Source organism: Lissotriton helveticus, chromosome 6, assembly GCF_964261635.1.
Source record: "Lissotriton helveticus chromosome 6, aLisHel1.1, whole genome shotgun sequence".
Lineage (NCBI taxonomy): Eukaryota > Metazoa > Chordata > Amphibia > Caudata > Salamandridae > Lissotriton > Lissotriton helveticus.
The window spans coordinates 604,185,096-604,207,693 of NC_136067.1; the positions used below are offsets into that span (position 1 = coordinate 604,185,096).

The 22,598-nt window shown below is 41.9% G+C and overlaps 1 protein-coding gene across 3 annotated transcripts in view; it reads left to right on the forward strand.

The window, feature by feature from the left end:
• The first annotated feature begins 11,314 nt into the window (after positions 1 to 11,314).
• LOC144761453 (endogenous retrovirus group PABLB member 1 Env polyprotein-like) overlaps positions 11,315 to 22,598 on the forward strand; it is a 104,075-nt gene continuing 92,791 nt past the window's right edge. For all 3 annotated transcript variants that reach the window (XR_013595724.1, XR_013595725.1, XM_078646813.1), the window contains exon 1: positions 11,315 to 11,446. The gene's annotated coding sequence lies outside the window, so the exon portion shown is untranslated. The remainder of the gene's footprint in view (positions 11,447 to 22,598) is intronic.

The following is a 22,598-nucleotide window of genomic DNA, read 5'->3' on the forward strand; positions in this document are numbered from 1 at the left end:
GGGAACCCCCCAAGACCCAGACTGAGGTCCGAGCTTTCCTGGGCCTCACAGGTTACTACCGTCGCTTTGTGAAGGGGTATGGCACTATTGTAGCGCCCCTCACAGAGCTTACCTCAAAGAAACAACCTCGACGGGTAGTTTGGACATAGGCTTGTCAGCAAGCTTTTGAAAAACTCAAGCAGGCAATGTGCGCAGCACCGGTCCTGAGGGCCCCAGACTTCTCCAAGAAGTTCATTGTCCAGACAGATGCATCAGAACATGGCATTGGGGCAGTGTTATCGCAACTTAATGAAGAGGGTCTGGATCAACCTGTAGTTTTCCTATCCAGGACACTGCTTCCCCGGGAACAGAAGTGGAGTGCAATTGAGAGGGAAGCTTTTGCGGTGGTGTGGGCTCTGAAGAAGTTGCGGCCATACCTGTTTGGCTCGCACTTCCTGGTTCAGACTGACCACCGACCCCTTTGTTGGCTGATGCAAATGAAGGGGGAAAATCCCAAGTTGTTGAGATGTTCCATCTCCCTACAGGGAATGGACTTCCGGGTGGAACATCGGCCTGGAGTGGACCACGCCAATGCAGACGGTCTCTCTAGGTATTTCCGCCTTAGTGATGAGGACTCCCAAGGGGTTGGGTAGCTCTCCCCACTTTCAGCTGGGGGGGACGCGTGTTAGACCTGTCTGACCTTTTGCGTAGCCCCACCTATTAATTATTTATTTTGTCCCCTTTTTGCCCCTCATACCCTTTTTATCTTTTTTGTGTCCACTAGATATTTATGGTGCTGGCCTGGGGGATAGATGCTCTTTTGCCCTCATAGTTTTTCACCTCAGGCCTAGGTGCCTTTTCTGACTGGAATTCACCCAAATCTACAAAATGGTGGCTACTAACTGCCATAACTGCCAACCTCTGAGGAAGCCCCATAGGATAACATAGAGCCTTCCAGAACCTTCTGGACCCTACTGGACCCTGGGTGGACAGGCTATATAAGGGCAGAGGTCAGGAAGCCATTTTGTGCAGTTCATTGAGCTTGAGGAGAGAGGCAGTGGTGTGGGGAGGTGGACGCACAAGAAGTAGTTAGCTTGTCAGTGGGTTAGGCAGCCTCTTCATGGAGACGTTCCCCCACTCGCCCCTGACCAAACCCTCTTACTGGAGTCGCTGACTGGAGGAATCGGTTGGTAACCGATTGGCCCCTTTCAACCCTTCAACTCTTGTTTTTCGAGTCACTGCCCGTGAAGGAAGCCCCTCCCCCCCACTCCGTCAGATCACCTTACCAGGTAGCCAACGGAAGACCAGAAGAAATCGAGGCTCCCTACGCTGCCCGAGAAACCACCGAAGTGGAGGTGTGCCTTCTGAGGTCTGCCGGAGGAGGCGCATGGGCGAGGGAGCACTGGCCTCGCGCAGACTCTGTGGCGTTAATCTCTGTGTGGAGTCGGAATAGTGCTGGGCGCTGCGCAGACCCGAGAGTGAAGCAGATTCCTGTGCGGGAGGCGGCGCCGTCTGGAGACGCTACCTTTCCGCGCATGGGCGGAGGCACCAACAACAAGGGTTTGGCGTGAGCAGCGTAGGAGACTGGCTGCAGTCTGGGCTTTCCTCGCGACTGGCGTGAGGGCGCTGGTCTCGTCATCGGGACGAAGTGCGGTTGAGGAACGAGAGCGGAAGGACTGTGCCTCGCTCTACGACAAGAAGCCTCAAGTAAGGTGGAAGGAGGGGGGGGGAAAGGTTGACGAGTGACTGGGGAAGCGGGCCCCTGTCTCCAGAGGCCTCCGTAGTCCTGCCAGTTGAAATATGCAGCTAGGATCAGCGGAGGAGAGTACGAGAAGGTAGCGCTCCCTGATAGCCCGGCCAGCTGTCAGTGGCCGAGTAAACTGAACCAACAACAGCTGTGTCAGACTGGTGGGCTCCCACTGCTGAAGCGGTGGTGTTACCAAGGGGATGTCGGTGGAGTTCCCTGTGGGCGTTTAGACAAAGGGGATCACCAGACCAAAGCATAAAGCCTCAAGAAACACAGACAGGGAATTAGTCATCTTCAGTAACAGGCCTTCTAGGAGTCATTAGAAGAGAACCGTTCCTTTCAGAGGGCAGAGTGAACACTATCCTGCACAAAAGTTAAAACAAGACATGATCTCTCAACTGCCTATCTGAGCTGTGTCAATTCCCTTTGGGAGAATTCCGGTGATTTTGGAAGCTGAGGCAGACATAACGTGAGCTAGCATGTGGTAGAGGTTAGATCTGGTTTGTCTGCTTCCAGTTAGCATTGAGTGGGGCGAGAGCTAAAATTCAAAGGAATCAACCGTGGAAGTTCCTGAAATTACCTGTAGAATGCCAATGCTTTACTGTGGGAGCTGTGTATATTAATTTATTTAAATCACTTGTCTTCTCCATTGACTGTGTAGCATTGTTGGTGAATTGATGCGTGACGGAGTGTGGAATTTGAAGAAACTGACCAAACAAGCGTAATTTGGATTTATAAAGTGTTATTTAATACTCAAAGTGAAAAGGAGTTAAAGGAGAAATGCTGGTGTAAAAGAAATATAGTGAAACAAATCTATTTTTATAAAAACAAACCATATTTTTCCATAATTACCGGTGTAGTGTCATTTTTGAGTGTGATTGCATTGAGTTACTGCTGGGTGGTGTGCAACCTTTACACATGTGCCTCTATTAGTGACTGTCTTACCCTAGGCCAGGCTACCCTAGGTGACCTAGCAATTCTAGGTCCAACAAGCATGTATAGCTTTGCCAGGACCATCTGAATATATTGCCACATCATCTGCATCGGCACTGATTTTTAATTCACCATCACCTTGACACAACTGGGCTAATCCCATAATTTCTAAATAAAGCCTGAAGGTAGGGTTCTAAATATTGTACAAATAGCAGAGAGGACAGCAGGCAGCACTGCCAAGTCCCCCGCTGTATCATAAAGGTGTTGGAGAAGGCATGACTGCATATACCAATTTGGCCAAAGGAGATTCGGAAATAGCCTGTACCTACTATCAAAATCTTGTACCAAGCCCAAAGGCCTCCGTAGTCTTCACTAAGAATGCCCATGTGACCTGATCAAAAGCCTTCTCGGCGTCCAATAAAATCAATGCAAGTTTTACCCCGCTCCTAGCTGCAATATCAAATGCCACTATTGCTGTATTTATGTGACTTGTTGTGTCCCTACCAGGGATAAAAACATGTTGTTGCTTAGCTATCATATCTGGTAAGATTGGGGCAAGTCATGTAGGAAGGTGGAATCTGACTGCATGGTTGCCCCCACTTCTTTCTGGTGTTTTGATGTTTTTCAACTTTGTTTGGTTGGGATCCTGCTATTCAGGGCCCCAGCCTATCTGCTTTCTCTTTTAAATTGATTGCATGTACTTTAGGTACACTCCAGATTGGATACTGGGGTACCCTTATGAGTCCCTAGTATATGGTACACTATGTACCCGGGGCATAGGTACCCCAGAAGCCTACCAGGGGCTGCAGCATGTATTATGCCACCCCTGGGCAGCCTTCCAAACTGACACCACAGGTCTGCTACAGCAGCCTCTGTAAGGTGGTATATGCATCCCTTACTTAGATATAGGTTCCCTATATCTACCTTATATCACTGCACATATAAACCTATCAGTGAGAGGGTGCCCATGCATGAGCTGGGCCCCTCTGCAGCCTTCGGAATCTATTTTCCAGGGTTGTTCTGTGATGCAGGCCGACCATATACTCTTAAGTGTATTATAACCTTGCGGTAAATGCGAACTCTGGAATGGCTGCAAGGAAGCATGTGGTGTTTGGTGTCAAACACTTTGGAATCATACCTTCCCGCCAGTGCTGGCGGCGGAGGTATCATTCCACCCTCCTAGAGGGAGGTACATGGCCACACCGGTACACCCGGTACCAGCTTAACAGAACCCTGTCATCACATAACGGATGCTGCAGCCGCAGACACGAGTCTGGCCTCCTGCTGCTGGACCAAACTCCGGCAGGGGAGGTCTGGACAATAGGTTTCCTGTCACAGGGAGGTGTAACCACCTCCCAGACAGGCTTTAGTGTATTGGGGCTGGGTGGGTGCAGTCCAAGAGTGCTTTAAAGTCTGCACTGGGGCACATTTGGTGTCCCTGTGAATAGCCCAGTTCAAGCCAGTTGCAGGGGCTACCAGCCCCTGCTCTGGTGCAAAACTGGACAAAGGAAATCGGTGTAACCACCCCTCTTTCCAAACACTCCAATAGGTGGGTCCCCAGAGTGTGTCCCACCCCTTCCTTGAGCAACACTGGGGGTGGGTTCCCAGAATTTCCAAAGGCTGACCCGAGCTCCCAGCAAAGCTTAGACCCGTAACCATCGTGGGGACCATGGAACCGGAACCCCTGGACACAGTGCCTATTTGCAAGTACATATGCTTCTCGACAATCCTTGAGGGTGTGCATTGAGTCACTTGTAGTCCAGACCCCGAGCAGCAATTCCACTGCAGATTGCCAGCCTACACTCCACGAGTGTTCCGTGAGCTGGCCCTTTGTGTTTTCTCTCGAGGTACCTTCGCAATCCCTGGTCTGTCAACCTGTGGGTCCCTGAGAAGGCAACTTTAACTTTCCTTGGGCTTTCCTAGTTTCTGCAGATGTGCCATGACTCTCCATCACTTGGGGAGTCCCATGAACCTTGCTGGTCTACACCGAAGCATCTTTTCTCTTCCTGCTTGGGTTGCCTTGTCTTGCGTTCAATCCAAGCACCGACACTGCAGCACTGGACATCCTTTGTGGGACAGCTCGAGTCCAGCTCCTGGTCATCGTCAACACCTCCTGGTCCTCGTGGCTGCAGAGTCAAGCTTCACCTCTTTGCACCTGAAGCACCCGCCATCGGTGGGCATTCGTCTTTCGTGCCCCTGGTCACTGGCAAGTGACCGAGACTCTGTCCCCTCTGCTTTCAGGTTCTTCACATCTTGAATCCAGGCTTGGATCACACTGGACACTTTCCTCCTTCACAGCAGCAGCACTTTGCAGCAGATCGCCATTGAAATCAACGACGATTCCCGACACCATTTGACACCTATGCACCCGGCTTCCCTGGATGAGGTAACTCAAGTACTCCGGTGCTCCCGTGGGTGTTGGCCCTAGAACCCCTTAAGTCTAAAGGCGTTTGCTCAAAGTCTTCTCCAAAGTGTCCTTAAACTTTAAGATTCCAACCGCGATTTTCCCCATAGAAGCTACGGCGCTCGCGGCTGTGTTCCCACACTGCATGTCCACCGTGGGTCCCCTGTGTCACTACCTTGGGTGGTTCCTTGGGGTACCAGCGATTCTACATGCTCTAGGTACTGTGTCTAGTCAAGTTGTGGTTCTTATACCACTTTCTTAATATATGGTTTGGTCTCCCCTGGGGCCAATTGTATATTGTGCTGTTTACTGAAGTTCTATTGTGTTTAAATTGTGTACTTTACTTTGTAATCTCATAAAGAGATTACTAGAGAGTGTTTAGTAATACATACATATATTTTATATATACCTTGTGTGGTCCTCCTTTAATTTAGACATTCAAGAGGTTATAATCTGGTAAACCAAGCTGCTTTACACTCCTTCAAGTCTTAGCCTGAAGGCTGCTCTCTCTTTAACTACCGCTAGGATAGCTTTCAATAAAGGTTGTCTTTAAACCTATCATCAATAAGGGTTGTTTGGACTGGTGCAAGGTGCCCACTAGAACTAGTGGACAGCATATGCCAGGCCAACTTCTCACAAGTCGCATAGCCCAAACCTTAGCATAATATTTGCATTAGTATTAATAAGTGAGATAGGCCTGTATGACCCTATCTCTATAGGCGGTTTGTCTGTTTTTTACAATTATAGTTACCTTGTCAACTTTGTTATATCCTGAACTACCTTAAGTAGTGGTGAGATTATAACATCCTTGAATATTTTATGAAATTCTAGAGGGATGGAGTTGTCGCCTGCACCCTTTCCTGTAGGCAAGGTAATAATAGCCAACTCTAGCTCCTTGGCCTGTATATCTCTGCCCAGCACCTCTGCCTGTGATTTTTCTTTCACTGGCAGCTTCCCAACCCCTTACATACGCCATTATTTCCACCATGCTAGGCCTTGAAGATTGACTATATCGTTTTTGATAAAATATCGAGAATTGCTGAATAATAGCTTGAAGGAGAGTCTGAATTATGCCGTCATTACTTTTAATGCTCTGTATCACACTTCTAGCCTTCCTATCAGATATCTGATGGGTCTATACTCAGCCCACCTTGTCACCATATTCATACTGAAGGGCCTTATTCTTGGCATATGTTGCAGCAGTTTTATCCTTGAAATCCTGACTAAGTTTGCATTGCTTGCTAATGAGCTGCATGCATAAAGTCTGCTCACCCACATGCCCTGCTTTAAATACTGCTTATTTCTAGCTGTAAAATCTCCTGGGTCAGCACGTGAGTACTGGTTCAATTGTTTGGTGATAACCTTGATATGAGCCTTAAGCTGTATCCCAACTACCAGAGGCGATGCTTTCACAAGATTTATCTCCAATAAACCATTTAGCGTGCTCTTTGCCATCTTGCAGTACTATAAGTTACTAAGTAGATGTCCTGGGAATTAAAACTGGCATTGGCGACCTCCTACCCCTGTTAGATTGACAACTAAAATAATAGGATTATGATCTGATTAAACTTTTGGACAAACCCAATCTGACATATATCATATCAATCGGGGAATAGTGAAGGACATGAGTTACGCCAAGAAGTCATTGGCAACTTCCTCCTTATATGGTAAATAACTAAACATACATGTGTTGCACATATTAATTTCGAGATCCACAGGTGGTAGACTACTATAATTGTTGTAATTTATACAGTTTATATAGGATCACAATTATAATGATAATGTTTTTGATTGGGATGAGTAAGATTCCTAGAAACTGATCTTGTCATAGCTTGATTAAGCATAGGAGCAGATAGTGTAACCGCCATAATGTTATTTTGCATGTACCTACTTTGTTGAATAATAATAAAATATCATTATTTGCATTCTTGTGTTTTCCAAAGATAAATATACTGTGTCATTTTCTGTAGAACAAAAGAATCATTAGTGACAAAGGAAATGTGAAAGGTAGCATACTTTGTGCATGCAGATGTTGTTTGTACTTGAATCTTTTTCCTCGTGTAGTACTCAGTTTTGTGTACAGAAGCACTGTCTCAATGCATTATACCATTAGTTTTTAGTATGAATGACTGTTAGTCCAGAGTGGGTATAATTATGTTATGTGAAAATAAAGCTCTCTGAATACTTCGATTTTCTACATCTCCAATATTATATGACTAACATCACTTCTAAGTATTTAAACCTAAACATTGTTTGTCTATTAATTGTGACTGTACTGTTGTTTATAAAATGGTCTGTGGGCATGTTATAGCAGGTGGGATTTCACTATTAGTATAGGCATAAATCGTTGCATGATGGGCATCCAGATATAGGAGAGAAGGTAAGATGTTTACTTACACAGCACAATTATCGCACAAAGGAGTTAATAACACACAATAATTTACATGTACTGCAAGAACAGTAGTGATTTATTAAAAAAATATTTATATTTATTTGAAGTAGTTAAGTCTTGGTAAGTCAAATATCATCAACATTATATCAGACACAGAATTGACAGCCATCGTGTGTGAGACATTTTTAACTTAAGCCGCAAATGTTTGGGGTCAAGTGTCTAATTTACATATAGTCCTCGTAAGGGAAATGCAAGATTTGAATTGTGCCAAGGGTCAATGTTGCCACTGCACCTGATGACGTTTTTTGCCCCTCTTGGTGGTGGTTCAATTGTGATCATCTGCCACTGGTCTGGATGAATATCCCCTCCTCGGAGTGAACGGTGGGTGAGCAGTTGTATGGTTTCCAAGGATGGCAGTTGTCTCCTGGGTTTGCAGGGATCCCTCTCTGGGGAAAGAGGTGGTGTTACCAGGACTTTGTGTTACACGAAAATTAGTTCAATATTTTGTGATTTCACTTTACATTTGTTTAAAAACTCACTATACACTTCTAAATTCTTCCACAGATTCACAAATTAGCAACAAATACGAAATAATTACATGTTTTTTTTTTTACAACATCACTAGTATGTATCATGCCTAATCAGTGATATGGAGAGCTTTCACATTTCGAGAGCACTTTCTGAACCAGAATTAGCATATGGCTTCTATAATGTACATCATACAAGTAAGCCATTGTCCTTTTACAATGGATGAGACCAAAATTTACACAGCAAAAGAAATACTTGTATATGGTTGTACAGTTAAATGCACTATAGGTCCCTGGTAGCCATACAGGTGTCAAAGCTCGAAAATTCTGTGAAACTGCATAGAAACGTTATCCATCAGAATCTGTCTATGTGGTGCAGCGTATGAACATGTATTATTTCAAGATATTGACTTTTTATTTTATATTTTCTGAGTCAAAGTTGGGCAATGATGACAGTGAGACATGACAAGAAGGTATGGTACCTCTTACAATGGTTTATGGGAGTTGTAGTAATTGGCAACTAAGAATGTAGCTGTTGTTGGTTACAGCACCAATTGACGACTCAATGTTTACCTAATTGGTAAATTGAGAGTGCTCTTGGCCACAACATGTTTAGATGTATACTAAAGTGTGTGTGAAATATAGTGCTGTTGTTACCCTAGTAACTTTCTATGACCAGGCCATAGGTACATCCAGTAAATGTTTTCAGAGTACAATACTGATGCTTGTTTGTTCAAATTGTCTCGTAGGTACTGTCACAATTTTAATAGACAAATACAGAAACAATGTAGATGTGATTAGCAAGGGTATGTTTTACTTGGTCATAAGGGCCTACCCATACCAAGTCCTCCTATGAACTGTGTGAAAAAGGTGAGAGACTATTAATAATGATTTGACTACAACAGTTATGTCATGACTTACCTACTTACTTTTAAAGAGAAATGTTATATTGTTCTTTATAACAGTTATAATGTGTAGAAGGGATTTACCAAGTAGCTGGTCAACTTTACAGTAGTTTGTGCACGTTTATGGTAAATGCTAGGCCATACAATGGATACAAAAGTCTGAAACATTACAAATAAGATCTATTATACTGTCATTATGTACTCCATGTTAAAAATGCAAATGGCAGGTAACTTCACATAGCAATAGTGCAGTTTATTACATTAGAGTGACCATCACAGTGTGCTAACATTAGTATATCTATGGCATTTTTAAGATTTGCTGCATTTAATTTAGGACATGGAAGTTACAAGATGACATTGATTTCTAGGGCATTTACAATTTACATATTAGTTTTCTATGTACTGTAGTGTGCTTTTTTTAACCAGTCTCCAATATACCTTGGATTCCTGAAAAGCCATCAGTGTGCAGGATCCCATACACCTTTTCCTACCAGGGCAAGAGGTGCATAGGCCTGGGAGAGCCACCACCAGGCTGCTGGCCCACGAGGTGGCCTTTGGAGATCAGAGATTTGACTCTCCCCTGCAGATCTTTCTAGTGCTTCCTAATTTCCTCCTGTGATTGCCTGGTGTTAGACACATCTTTAACGCTTGAGAAAATGTGTTCCCATATTTGCGTTTTCTGAGAAATAGTAGTAGATTGGATAAGTGACCCAAACAAGTGGATTGCACCCTAATGATTTCACCCACCATGCCTTTCAATTGTGTGCCTATAAATCTGGACTTTCTTCTCTCAGTCATGGTTGAAAAGAAGTAAAAATATGGTATTTTAAAAAAAGGGAAGAAAACTGTTGATATTAGGGGAAATAATAAAAAATATAGCAAAAGGTGAATCTAACGGTCTGCCCTCAAAACAACCATCTGATTCTGGCTGCTTCTAAGCAAAGGCAAAGGATGATGGCAAAGCATGTGGTGTGCTTTAAAGTCTGCCTAGCAGGTGTGATTACTTAGCACTTTACTATAAGGTGTGTCTCTTCAGCGTCCGTAATTCAGATGCAACGCTATACCACAGAAATTCCATTCTGTGACATATTTCCTGCAACGCTACACAGCCACAAGCCCACTATGCTAACTGTAATATATAAATTTGGTGGGCGGAATCCTGCCACACCAATGCCCATGGAGTGTTACACAACAGCAGAGGAATACTCACCGCATGCGTGGTATTGTTGCTGCGGCACCCTGATTAAGAGGGTGAGTCATCTCTGAAGGCTGCTCATGCTTCAAAATCGATGTAAAACTGTTGAAGGTTCTAAATTGTTACCTGTGACCTAATTACCAAAACGTCTGTATATTTTAAACTTCTACACTTGGTCTTTGTTTTATGTTTCATTACATCGACAGTGTGGAAAGCACATATTTTTAAACCGCAATTTGCACTGATTTTAATAGTGTATTGTTGGTAATTTCTGCTAGACCCCGGTCCGCCGCGGCTTGTGCCGTTTGTTGCGGAGGGTCGTTTCGCAGGTACACTCACTTCCGGTTTCACACACGGAAGTAGAGGTCAGCGTGATAGTGTTCCGGCTCCTTTTCCCTACTTAATAGCGAGGGAGGCGCGGACGCGCGCAGCGGCACCCAGATTAAGAGGGTGAGTCATCTCTGAAGGCTGCTCATGCTTCAAAATCGATGTAAAACTGTTGAAGGTTCTAAATTGTTACCTGTGACCTAATTACCAAAACGTCTGCATATTTTAAACTTCTACACTTGGTCTTTGTTTTATGTTTCATTACATCGACAGTGTGGAAAGCACATATTTTTAAACCGCAATTTGCACTGATTTTAATAGTGTATTGTTGGTAATTTCTGCTAGACCCCGGTCCGCCGCGGCTTGTGCCGTTTGTTGCGGAGGGTCGTTTCGCAGGTACACTCACTTCCGGTTTCACACACGGAAGTAGAGGTCAGCGTGATAGTGTTCCGGCTCCTTTTCCCTACTTAATAGCGACGGAGACGCGGACGCGCGCAGCGGCACCCTGATTAAGAGGGTGAGTCATCTCTGAAGGCTGCTCATGCTTCAAAATCGATGTAAAACTGTTGAAGGTTCTAAATTGTTACCTGCGACCTAATTACCAAAACGTCTGTATATTTTAAACTTCTACACTTGGTCTTTGTTTTATGTTTCATTACATCGACAGTGTGGAAAGCACATATTTTTAAACCGCAATTTGCACTGATTTTAATAGTGTATTGTTGGTAATTTCTGCTAGACCCCGGTCCGCCGCGGCTTGTGCCGTTTGTTGCGGAGGGTCGTTTCGCAGGTACACTCACTTCCGGTTTCACACACGGAAGTAGAGGTCAGCGTGATAGTGTTCCGGCTCCTTTTCCCTACTTAATAGCGAGGGAGGCGCGGACGCGCGCAGCGGCGGCGCTCCAAAGGCAAGCCCGTCTGCGCCCGTCCGCGCCTGATCGCTGCCAGCTGCCCGGTCACTATCTTCCACTTATTTTTCGGACGTCACACTCTCCGTGGTTTCCGAAAATGACTTCCTGTACTCCGTCCTCCATCAGGTATGCACAACAAGATTTGCTGGCTCTTAATCGCTCTCCCCTAGAGGTATCAGACAAATTAAAAACCGATCTTTTAAAAGCTCCCAATGACTGCATTAAGACGGTCGGTGTCCAAACCAAACTTAGTTCCACTTTAGGAAATTATACCGCTATATATCTGAATGCCAGATCTATTCCAAAACATGCTATGGAAATATGGAGTCTCCTCAATTTCGAAGAACCTGAACTGTGCTTTATCACGGAAACATGGCTGCATGAACATGCGACTCCAGATCTCAATAGCGCTTTTCCTCCACAATACTCTATAATCAGACGAGATAGAATAGGAGGAAAAGGAGGTGGGGTACTTATAGCAGCTACAAAGAATATAAATGTTCAAATTATAGACAGCCTAGCGGTAAGTGATACAGAAATTCTATTTTTTTAAATTAGCAAGCTAAAAAAGGAAGGCATCTGGAAAGGGGCTTTATTATATCGCCCTCCAGGAAATAAAGGAGATTTCGCCAACACCTTACTAGAAATCATCGCTCCACATGTATTGACGTCAGATTATTTTCTATTATTAGGGGATTTTAATTACCATGTGGATGATCAGTCCAAGGCGGATACAGAAAAACTGATCTCTACAATGAACACCCTTAACCTGATACAAAAGGTCACTGGCCCCACTCACCAAGCAGGTCATACTCTTGATCTTTTATTCACAAATTCGCCTAATGTCTCACTAAAGACTCCCATTCCATTATTATGGACCGATCACTTTTTGGTGAAATTCTCTATCAATGGACATAAATCTAAAACCATAATAAACAAAAGGCAAAAAGCATGTAGAAATATGAAAAAGATCACTTTGGCTTCTTTTTCTGAAAACTTTAAAATAGATCATATAAACCTCAAGGAAAATGTACACCTTGGAGCTATACATCTGGAGTCCGCCATCCACGAAACACTAGATAAGATAGCCCCCTTACGAAAGGTGTACTGTAGGGAAAAAACCTCACCATGGTTTACTGACCAATTAAAACATCTTAAAACTCAAACAAGAAATGCTGAAAAAACCTTGCGCAAAACTAAAAACCCCAATGATCGCAAAATCTACCAAACCCTACACAACAAATACATGAGGAAAATCAAGGCGGCAAAAAGAACTCATATAGCTGAACGAATAAATAAAGCTGAAAACTCGTCTAAAGAGCTCTATCACATTCTAAAAGAACTTACGTCCGTCAAAAGTCCGCAAGAGACCCCAAAAACCAAAGAATGGACGGAAGACCTTTCAATGTTCTTAGAAGACAAAATCACAAAAATATGTCAACCATTTAACACAGAAAATATATCTCTTCAACACCTTGACAAAGAGCTATACACGAATCAAAATGTCTCTCCCTCCAACTGGTCCACTTTTGAATTGTTAAACGATGATAAAATCTTACGTCTAGGACAGAAAATTAAATCTGGATCTCCCTGCGATTACCTAACATCCAAACTATTTACCAACCTTGCTCCTGTGTTGGTCCACCCCCTTTCCTGCCTTCTAAACACATCCCTGATAGAAGCGGAATTCCCTAAAATCTGGAAGGCGGCTAGAGTAAAACCATTACTAAAAAAGCCCGGTGCGGATGTAAACACCTTTTCAAACTACCGCCCCATCTCCTTACTACCTTTCTCAGGGAAAGTGCTGGAGGCATTTGTAAACGAGCAGCTGATAGGCTATCTCGAGAGGAACAATCTACTCGACACCTCTCAGTCAGGTTTCCATGCCGCACATAGCACGGAAACAGCCCTGATCGAGGTAACTGACAACATCAGATGTGCCCTTGACAAACGTCAGTCATGCATTTTGGTACTTTTAGACCTATCGGCTGCCTTTGACACCATCTCCCATCACATCTTGGTCAGAAGACTGTGGGAGTATGGTGTCAAAGGACAGGTTTTAAGGTGGTTCATCAGTTATTTGTCAAATCGAACAACTACATTGCAAACAGATGAAACCTTAGCCAGCACACGGCTAGTTACAAGGGGTGTGCCACAAGGCTCCATCCTTAGCCCGTCGCTTTTCAATGTTTATATGGCCCCTTTGGCCAATCTCATTAGGGCACATGGATTTGATGTGTTATCTTATGCGGATGACACACAAATACTTGTTACCCTAGGCCATAACATTGATGATACCAAAAAACGATTCAAAAAATGTTTGATAGAGGTTAAAAACTGGATGAGTCTGAACCACCTACAACTAAATGGTGCAAAATCTGAAATAATTACTTTCGGTCAAGCCAGTGTACACTGGACTCAGGACTGGTGGCCCCCGGAAATGGGGGTATGTCCGGTCCCAAAAGAATCCGTCCGCAATCTCGGTATCCACATGGATAATAAACTATCCATGAAGGACCACGTGAACCACACTGTTGGGACATGTTTTGGAATCATGCGAAGCCTACGCAGAGCTTTCAAATGGATACCAAAAGAAGCACGCAAGGTTCTAGTTCAGGGCCTTATAATAAATAGGCTAGATTATTGCAACTCCATCCTGCTCGCTATAAATGAATTCCATATAAAGAAACTACAAGTTGTCCAAAACACTGCTGCCCGTCTGATTTTGGGACTCCCAAAACGATCCCCTTCCCTGCCAAGCCTAAAAAACCTGCACTGGCTCCCCATAAAAAAAGAGCCATTTTTAAAACCATGTGTCTGGTGCACAAACATATGCATGGTACTGGACCAAAATACTGGAACCGAAAACTGACTTGGTACCAGCCCGGACGAGAACTGAGATCTAGCTCTAAGTTCCAACTCACGCCATCCAGAGTACAAACTGTCAGAAATGGTGGACGTGCCTTTTCCCATATGGCACCATTTCTGTGGAACAAACTTCCCTTAAATATCCGTGCAACGATCGAACACATGAGTTTCCGTAAGTTGTTGAAAACATGGCTTTTTAGCTAGGTCTTTCTTCGCAGGATTTTTCACCTTTTTTTTCTGGGATTGTCCGCATGCGCCATGAGACTCCCTCACGGGATGTGATATGTCTGCGCAATACAAATATCCAGACTAGACTAGACTAGACTAGACTTGGATGACAGATCTCCCTCCTGCAAGATGAATGGTGGTTTCACCACTCTATATACAAATTGGACGGAACATACTCTGCAAGTCTGGCGGGCAGCATTGAACCTCTATCAAAGAGGATGGATGGATAGACCGCCAAGATATAAATTGGGTCCTTGATTAAAAATATTCTGTGTCTTGTTGAATTTTGCACCTTCATACAACTGCAAATAAACTGCACAAACCTTAAATGCAAAATAGATGGAAGTTAAACTAATCAGTGGGAAATACAGTCTTTTACATTGTCACAACTCTGTTGGTTACTGTGATCACTTCAGATGTCTTTATGTTTGTTGACGAGACAAAGAACTGAATCCAGATTGGCGCAGTGATGAATACTGACTTGTGTATTTATAGTGATGCGAGGACCCATCTTGTAACTAAAATATGTAAATTATTATTTTACAATTGTATTAGACGCAGATTAATATAGGCTGCCGCAAAATAATTTAGCGTATAAGATGAAACACAAGCTTTCAAAGTATATTTTTTAGTATTAGGTAAACTGTATATAGCGCAGACATTTTGATAGTGTCTGTTAAAAGAATGATTACCAGAACTCAGCTGCCAACACTCTTACATTAATTCTAAAAAAAAAAAAGAATACAAGAAAATAATCCCTTGTCCTCATAGCAGTTCATATGCAAGAACGAACTCACATCTCTATTTTCGAATTCACTTCTCATGAACTCTCCATCAACCTGACTCAGAAATACGTGGTCAGGCAGGCTCTGAGACCTAGGCGTGAGGTTACTGATAAACAGGTCACAGGTGGGGTGGCACGTAGCCAGCAGACAAATGTGCGATAAAGGAGATTCAAGTCAATCCCCCAGATATGCACAGCAGGGCCACATTAGTCCAGGGAGATTGGAACATAAGTCTTCTAGCACACGCAATATTATATAAACACAATTTTCTTGTATTCTTCAGTTTTTCTTTTTATTCGATTTCTTCTGCCAGCTAAAAGGTGTTTCATCAATGGGTGTGTACCCCTATAACTTCCTCAGGGCTGAACAATCGAAATTTAATCTATCTTGCAATTCATTCCATTGCAAAATTCTTCTGATTATTCTTACATTATAACTCTCCGATTATTAACTAAACACATTTGTGGAGGTGACAATATTATAGAATATCTTAACATCAGAAAACCCTTATCACAAAACACATTGATTTGTGTACATATTCATTACCTTTGCATCATGCTTTTGTCATATTATCATCTGCATCTTTTGGTTGCCACTACACCCAGAGGAATGTATTAGAACACATATATTATGAGCTGAATATCTATTCTTTTATATGTTATGTGGGTGTTGTAATGAACACAACATAAGTCTTCAAGTAGATTTCAAAAGGTGTTGAATTCCAAATAAGATAAAAAGATAATAACCCACAGGAGGGAAAGATCCAGATGCGATGCTGTCGTGCCCGGTGTTCAAGGCATAATGACCGACAGCAACGTATCTGGAATGGAACATTGAACATGGAATATGGATTACAGAATATGCTAGCAATTAAAGATATACAGATACAATATCTCCTTTCAATAAACAAAAACAAAACAGGTAAAATTAATACAAATAATAATCATTAAACTTTGCAGGTATTACAATAATTCTTTTACCACTAGTCAAATTAGAATTACATCCTGAATTAGAAACATGGCTATGGTTAAGCTCATTTGCAGAATTATTTGAAACATCTTGAAACATAAAAATTATGAACTTTCTGCATTCTCCTTTTTACTTAATTTTTTCATAATAATATCTTTTTAAAATGGTTTGACCTTTATGTCACACTCTTGTTCCACCAACCTTTATTTTTAATCATCACGGATGAATTTGTAACTCTTACAATTTTCTGTGGAGAACTATATTTAGATTCACCCTTTTTTACCTTCTTAGGTTTTTTAATAATAACCCAGTCTCCTGTCACATGCTCTTTCTTTACTTGAGGAGGTATTTTTGATCTTAATTTGTATCTTTTTTCAAAATTATTTCTAACACATTCATCAATAGATCTTTCAGATTTATGGTGCTCTATTTTTCTTAATGAAACTATACCATTTTCAAATACAGGTTTAATTGTATCTTTTGCATCTCTACCTTTCAATAAGAAAAAAGGTGTAAAATCTGTGATAGAGTGTGGAGTATTTAAATAACTCCAAACTTTCTCTTTAATATGATTTCTTACATCCAATCCTGAAGATAAAGCTGTTTGTATCCCCTCTTTGAAAAATGTATTTGCTCTTTCCACCAATCCATTTGCAGATGGAAAATATAATGGTGTTTTCTCATGTTTAATATCATGCTTTTTTAGAAAATCAACCATTTGTTTTAACCAAAATGTGTGCCATTATCTGACACCATTTTTTGGGGAAATCCTTCTGTACAAAAAATCTTAGCCAAAAAATTAATTACAATATCTGTTGTTGGAAAATTTACAAAATCATATACTATCCACTTGGAATAATAATCTGTTAATACAATTAAATATTTCATATCTCCACTTAAAATATTATATGGCCCTGAAAAATCTATTGCCAATTTTTCCCAAGGTTGATCCGGCAATGTATTAGTTGATGTGACATTTTCAATTTTTCCAATGCTTATCAGATAATAAACATTCTGAACATTTGTTAACAAGCTGATCCACATATGAATCCATACTTGGCCACCAGTAATATTTTCTTAATAACTTTTTTGTACCTGACATAAAAGAATGACCTATATGTGCTTTTTTAATTAAACCATCAATTAGATTTTTTGGCGGCACAAAAAGTCCACATCTTGTTACAATATCATTTTCTATACTTAACTCTGAAGATACTTGTTGGAATGGAACTAGATTGCTCTCTAAATTTCTCAATGGTGGCCATCCATTTGTAATATAATTTTTAACTTTGATAAGAACATCATCATTCTTGTAACCATCTATCCAATCATATTCAGAAAACACTCCCATAGAATTTTCCGATGCATCTATAGCTGATACAACAACACACTCTTCATCATTGGTATCCAACTCTTCAATCATATTATCAACTAGCAATCTTGATAAGCAATCTGCTCTGAAGTTCGCTCCACCAGATATGTGTTTAACTTCAAAGTTATATTCTTGCAACCTGGAAATAATTCTTACTAATCTCGAAGATGCCAGACCAGTTCCATTTCCATTCATTAAAAATATTAGTGGTTTATGATCTGTTAAAAGATCAAAATGACTGCCCCACAAATAACTCTTGAACTTTTCTACAGCCCATAAGCAGGCTAATGCCTCCCTCTCTATGGTACTATAGTTTGATTCTGCTTTACTTAAAGTTCTTGAAATAAATGCAATGGTGTTTTCCTTCCCTTTAACATTTTTTGTGAGAACACCTCCAAGTCCCACCGAACTTGCAACAGCAAAACTTGCAGTCTTTAGAAATAAATATGAGGTAATCCAATCTTACCCAGTATTTCTCGACCACTGCGTTCTTTACCGCTGTTGCTTCATATCTTCATCATTATTATTATTTTTTTAGATAAAAATTTTCATTCAGATCTTAATCCACGCTGGGTTTCGAAATAGAATAAAATCTTCTTAATCCCACCCTCGTCGCCTAATTTATGTTGTAATGAACACAACATAAGTCTTCAAGTAGATTTCAAAAGGAGTTTAATTCCAAATAAGATAAAAAGATAATAACCCACAGGAGGGAAAGATCCAGATGCAATGCTGTTGTGTCCGGTGTTCAAGGCATAATGACCGACAGCAACGCATCTGGAATGGAACATAGAACATGGAATATGGATTACAGAATATGCTAGCAATTAAAGATATACATATACAACAATGGGTCATGCTAGTTGAACAAATGTCCTTAATTCTAATCAATATTGTGTCCATCACCAATATACCTTAAATACATGTAATCCATGAGTATTCTCTGTCAAAATAAGTGAAATATATTGATTGGTCATGAATTATTATTATACTGGATAGTTTCTCGTATAGACCTATTTGGATTCCGCCTACCTCAAACATAAAGAAGAAAGAGGACAACATTCTATTCTAGTACAGATCGTCACAATAGCATCTCCCCTGCCCAGTATCGGACTTGGAAGGTGTATAATTGCTGTCAACCTGACAAAGTGATAACAGGGCACCAAATTAGTCGAAGGCCGGTAAATATCCACAATCTCACACTCTGGTCCACTAATGGGCACGGCGGGAACAAAAGCCAAGGGCAAATCTGTAGTTGTTCTCATGTACAACTATAGGGGTCGATTTGGATAGCGGACGGACACCCCTGAGGTGGAGGGACCGTCCGCAGGGTCAGCGGCGGTACCTCCATTGGAATTAGGATGTGACCGCCACCCTGGCGGTCACATCCTCTATATGTAACATTATGGTGGGTGCTGCTTTAAGCAGCACCCGCCACAAAGTGAAAAATGCATGTTTTCCTTTGACATGCACAACGTGGAGGGCAACGCGTGGTGCCTGCCACCTTGTGCATGCCAAAGCAGGGGGGTACCATAGGTACCCCCCATGTGCACCCCCCACCGCCCAACACTGGGCCCCCAGAAGCAAAGGTCCACATGCTTTTCCATGGCGGAAAAGCCGCCGCGGAAAAGCATGTTTCCGCACCCATCCTAATGTGAATGGTGGTGTCTTGCAGACACCGCCACCATATTGCGGTCCACACCCGCGGATCAGCGGCGGACGGACCTGCTGTCCGCCGCTGATCCCACCGCCATCATAATCTGGCGGTGGGTGTTTTCTATGCCGCGGCAGTGAATCTGCATCCTCCGGGCCGGCGGTGGCTTCCACCGGCCCGGAGGATTCGGATTCACCGCCATCGTAATCGACCCCATAGTTGTAACTTACCCGTGTGAGGGTTGGCTGTTCCCCAGCTGTAGTATCGGCTCCTGTGTGTTTGTCGCTTTGCGTACTAGATGGGTGCCATCTTTAAATTCTATTTATAATGCTCCTGATGGGGCAACGGCCAACCAGACAAGAGTTCCTAAATGAACTTCAGCACGATGTTGGAACATGTTTATACATGCATAAAGAATATAGATGATGTGTAATCAGGTTCCATATATCCGCACCAAAACTGCTCTGTACAAGTACATAATTCTAATCTCTCACCCACACACAATAACTGTATTTCATCCCACGTACGGGTCTGTGTATGTATATTTTTTTCCTTATGTAATTAATGGGCACCATCATCAATTCTATATATAACGCACTGAATAAGGAACAGCCTACTAACCAACAGGTTCTATGTGAACGACCACGCCATACCAGAACATCTTAAAAGCATGCGCTAGAAGTACAAATAGTCTCTGAATATGTTAGTAGCCTACCAAGTGAAAATTCCTAAATGAACGTCAGAGCCATGTTGGACTATGTTTACAAGTGTAAAAAGATACCATATACCCACACTAAATTGCTCTGTATGAGTACAAAGTTATAATCTCTCACCCACACACAATAACTGTATCACATCATAGGTATAGATCGATGTATGCATAGTTGTTTGCGTACTAGATGGGGGCCCAGGAATCATCAATTCTATATAAAGCACACTGAATAAGGTAACAGTCTACTAACCCACAGCTAACGTCCACGCCATATCGAAACATGTTTATAAGCATGCTTTAGAAGTACAAAGAGTCTATATAACGCTCTGACTAAGATAATAGCCTATTAACAAAAGCCAAGGGCAAATCTGTAGTTGTTCTCATGTACAACTATAGGGGTCGATTTGGATGGCGGACGGACAAAGTCCGTCCGCCACCCCTGAGGTGGAGGGACCGTCCGCAGGGTCAAGCGCTAGGACGCCCCTTTGCTGGGGCAGCTGTGCGCGGTACAAATAAAAATAACATAACATAACATTACATTACATAACCGTCAAGTTCTATAAGAATGTCCACACCATATTGGAACATGTTTATATGCATGCATTGAGAGTACTTATGGCAGATGGTAAGATTTCATCTATAACAATTAAGAATACTATGTGTAGGTATATATCTATAAACGTTCCTATCACACATAGAGTGCCCATGTATGTGTACATAAAATCAACTAGTAAAGTCTGAAATGTCATAATGGTCAGTCACAATGAATAGCTCTATTTACTGTCCTTATCGCTGCTCCAAGTACTGACTGATACACCCATCATGGTCATTGTGGAACAGGGCGCCCTATCGGCACACGATTATTGCATGAGTGTAATATGCATATAATATGCAAGATGGACTTGTTAATGAACATTATCTATTTGTTAACCTCACATGGTCATTAGAGTAATATTACAGAAGGAGGCCTATCACACTATGTCCCACCTTCACACCGTTGTGTAATATGTACATATTATCAATAATGTAAATGTTGTGTATATGTTATATGGTCTAACTATATTTTATTACTGTATTCAGCATAGTCCAATATGGTGTCTGTGTAAACCTTGAAGGTACCGACATCTAGGATATCTACTAACCAAATCACTATTCTGGGTGTGTAGTGGCAAACAATTGAAATTAATAAATAAGGCATCCATTTTGAATATCATAATGAAATGTCATCAACAATACAGTATTGGAAATAATATCATTCATTTATGTATTATTGTAGTGTAGTTCCTATATTCCCAATAGGCTCTGCGCATTGGAATAATATAATCAGCAGTGTAGACGTAGGACTGAGGTCCTCTAGGTCTCTACTGACTATATTAGACTTAATTAGTTTTGCCAGCTAGCTCAGAGGTCACTAGAAACTTTCTCGAATGTTCAGAAAAGAGTTAACTCTCCTGATTTAGACAAGAAGGGATTAGTTTCTGACAACCGCATAAACATGACAACTTTGCTCCTTCAGAATAAAGAGTGTATCTCTAGAGTCGTGTGAAAACAATAGACGGTTATTTCACTCAGTCAATCGTGCATACTTAGTTTCACCAGAGTGCAAAGAAATAGAGAGACGGGCGTTTTCAAAAAAAGTTGTTATTTATTGAGCAGTCTTCTTTCTCATGCAAGAGAAATGAATTGCCACAATTGCAATACTTATCATGTAGTAAAGTGCGTACAGTAAAAGGAGTATTATAAAATAATACTGTAAAAGCATTGATATGGTTTCTTAGCCATATGATACTTTAAAACGGATAAAATATATACATACATAAAAACATTGACTAACGTACTCAAATGGTGCTTCTAAGATACGCCTACCCCGGTGTACCTGACCTAAGCCTAATACGTGGGAAGGAGTAAGTAAGTTGCAGTTTAAGTTAAGTTGTTTTTTTGCCAAGGAATCTGAATCAAGAATTCTCTTAAGGATTTAGTCAGCTACGTACCTTAGTAATAGAATGTAGGAGGTCTTGTATCTCTCTCTCAGGACTCGATCTCCCAGCAACCCGCAAGGGTGACTGGGAACACCGGAGCTGGATTTTCTCGGCTGGAGAAAAAGACAGCGTCTTTCTCGGTGCGTCAAAAGGGATGGGCGGCTTCCTTTGGCTCTCGCATCAGCTGGGCTTCGGGTAAGTAGAAAGCCGCTCTGCTCCAAACCACCGTGTGTTTGCTTAAGGCAACGTTGGTATATTTATACCTGAAAGGTGCCGGGTTTGACGTAAGGTTGGACATAAGACGTCACTAAGAACTAACAGTTCTTTCTGGACTCCAGGAGTTCTTGTGAAAATCAAAACAAAAGCAGGGGAAATTCCCGGGCTGCTGGAGGCTTGGTTTGTTTAAAGAACGCGTTGTGCTTTCTAGGAGTCTAGGGGAGTAGCCTTGCCGTATTTGGACTGCATTGGCTATTACTAAATATGGATATGCTTCTTATGCCTTTATAAGGATATTATTTATTATAACCACATAAGGGCATAAATCGGGAATATCGAATTAGGGTCCTTAGATAGAAACACAACACCCACTCCACGTATTAATGTCTATTACTAATTACTAAGCAATACTAAACATATAACGATGCATGTGTCTTCCAATCCACCCCAAAATACATAAATTGCATTGCATTTGAAATGGTGTATGGTATATAC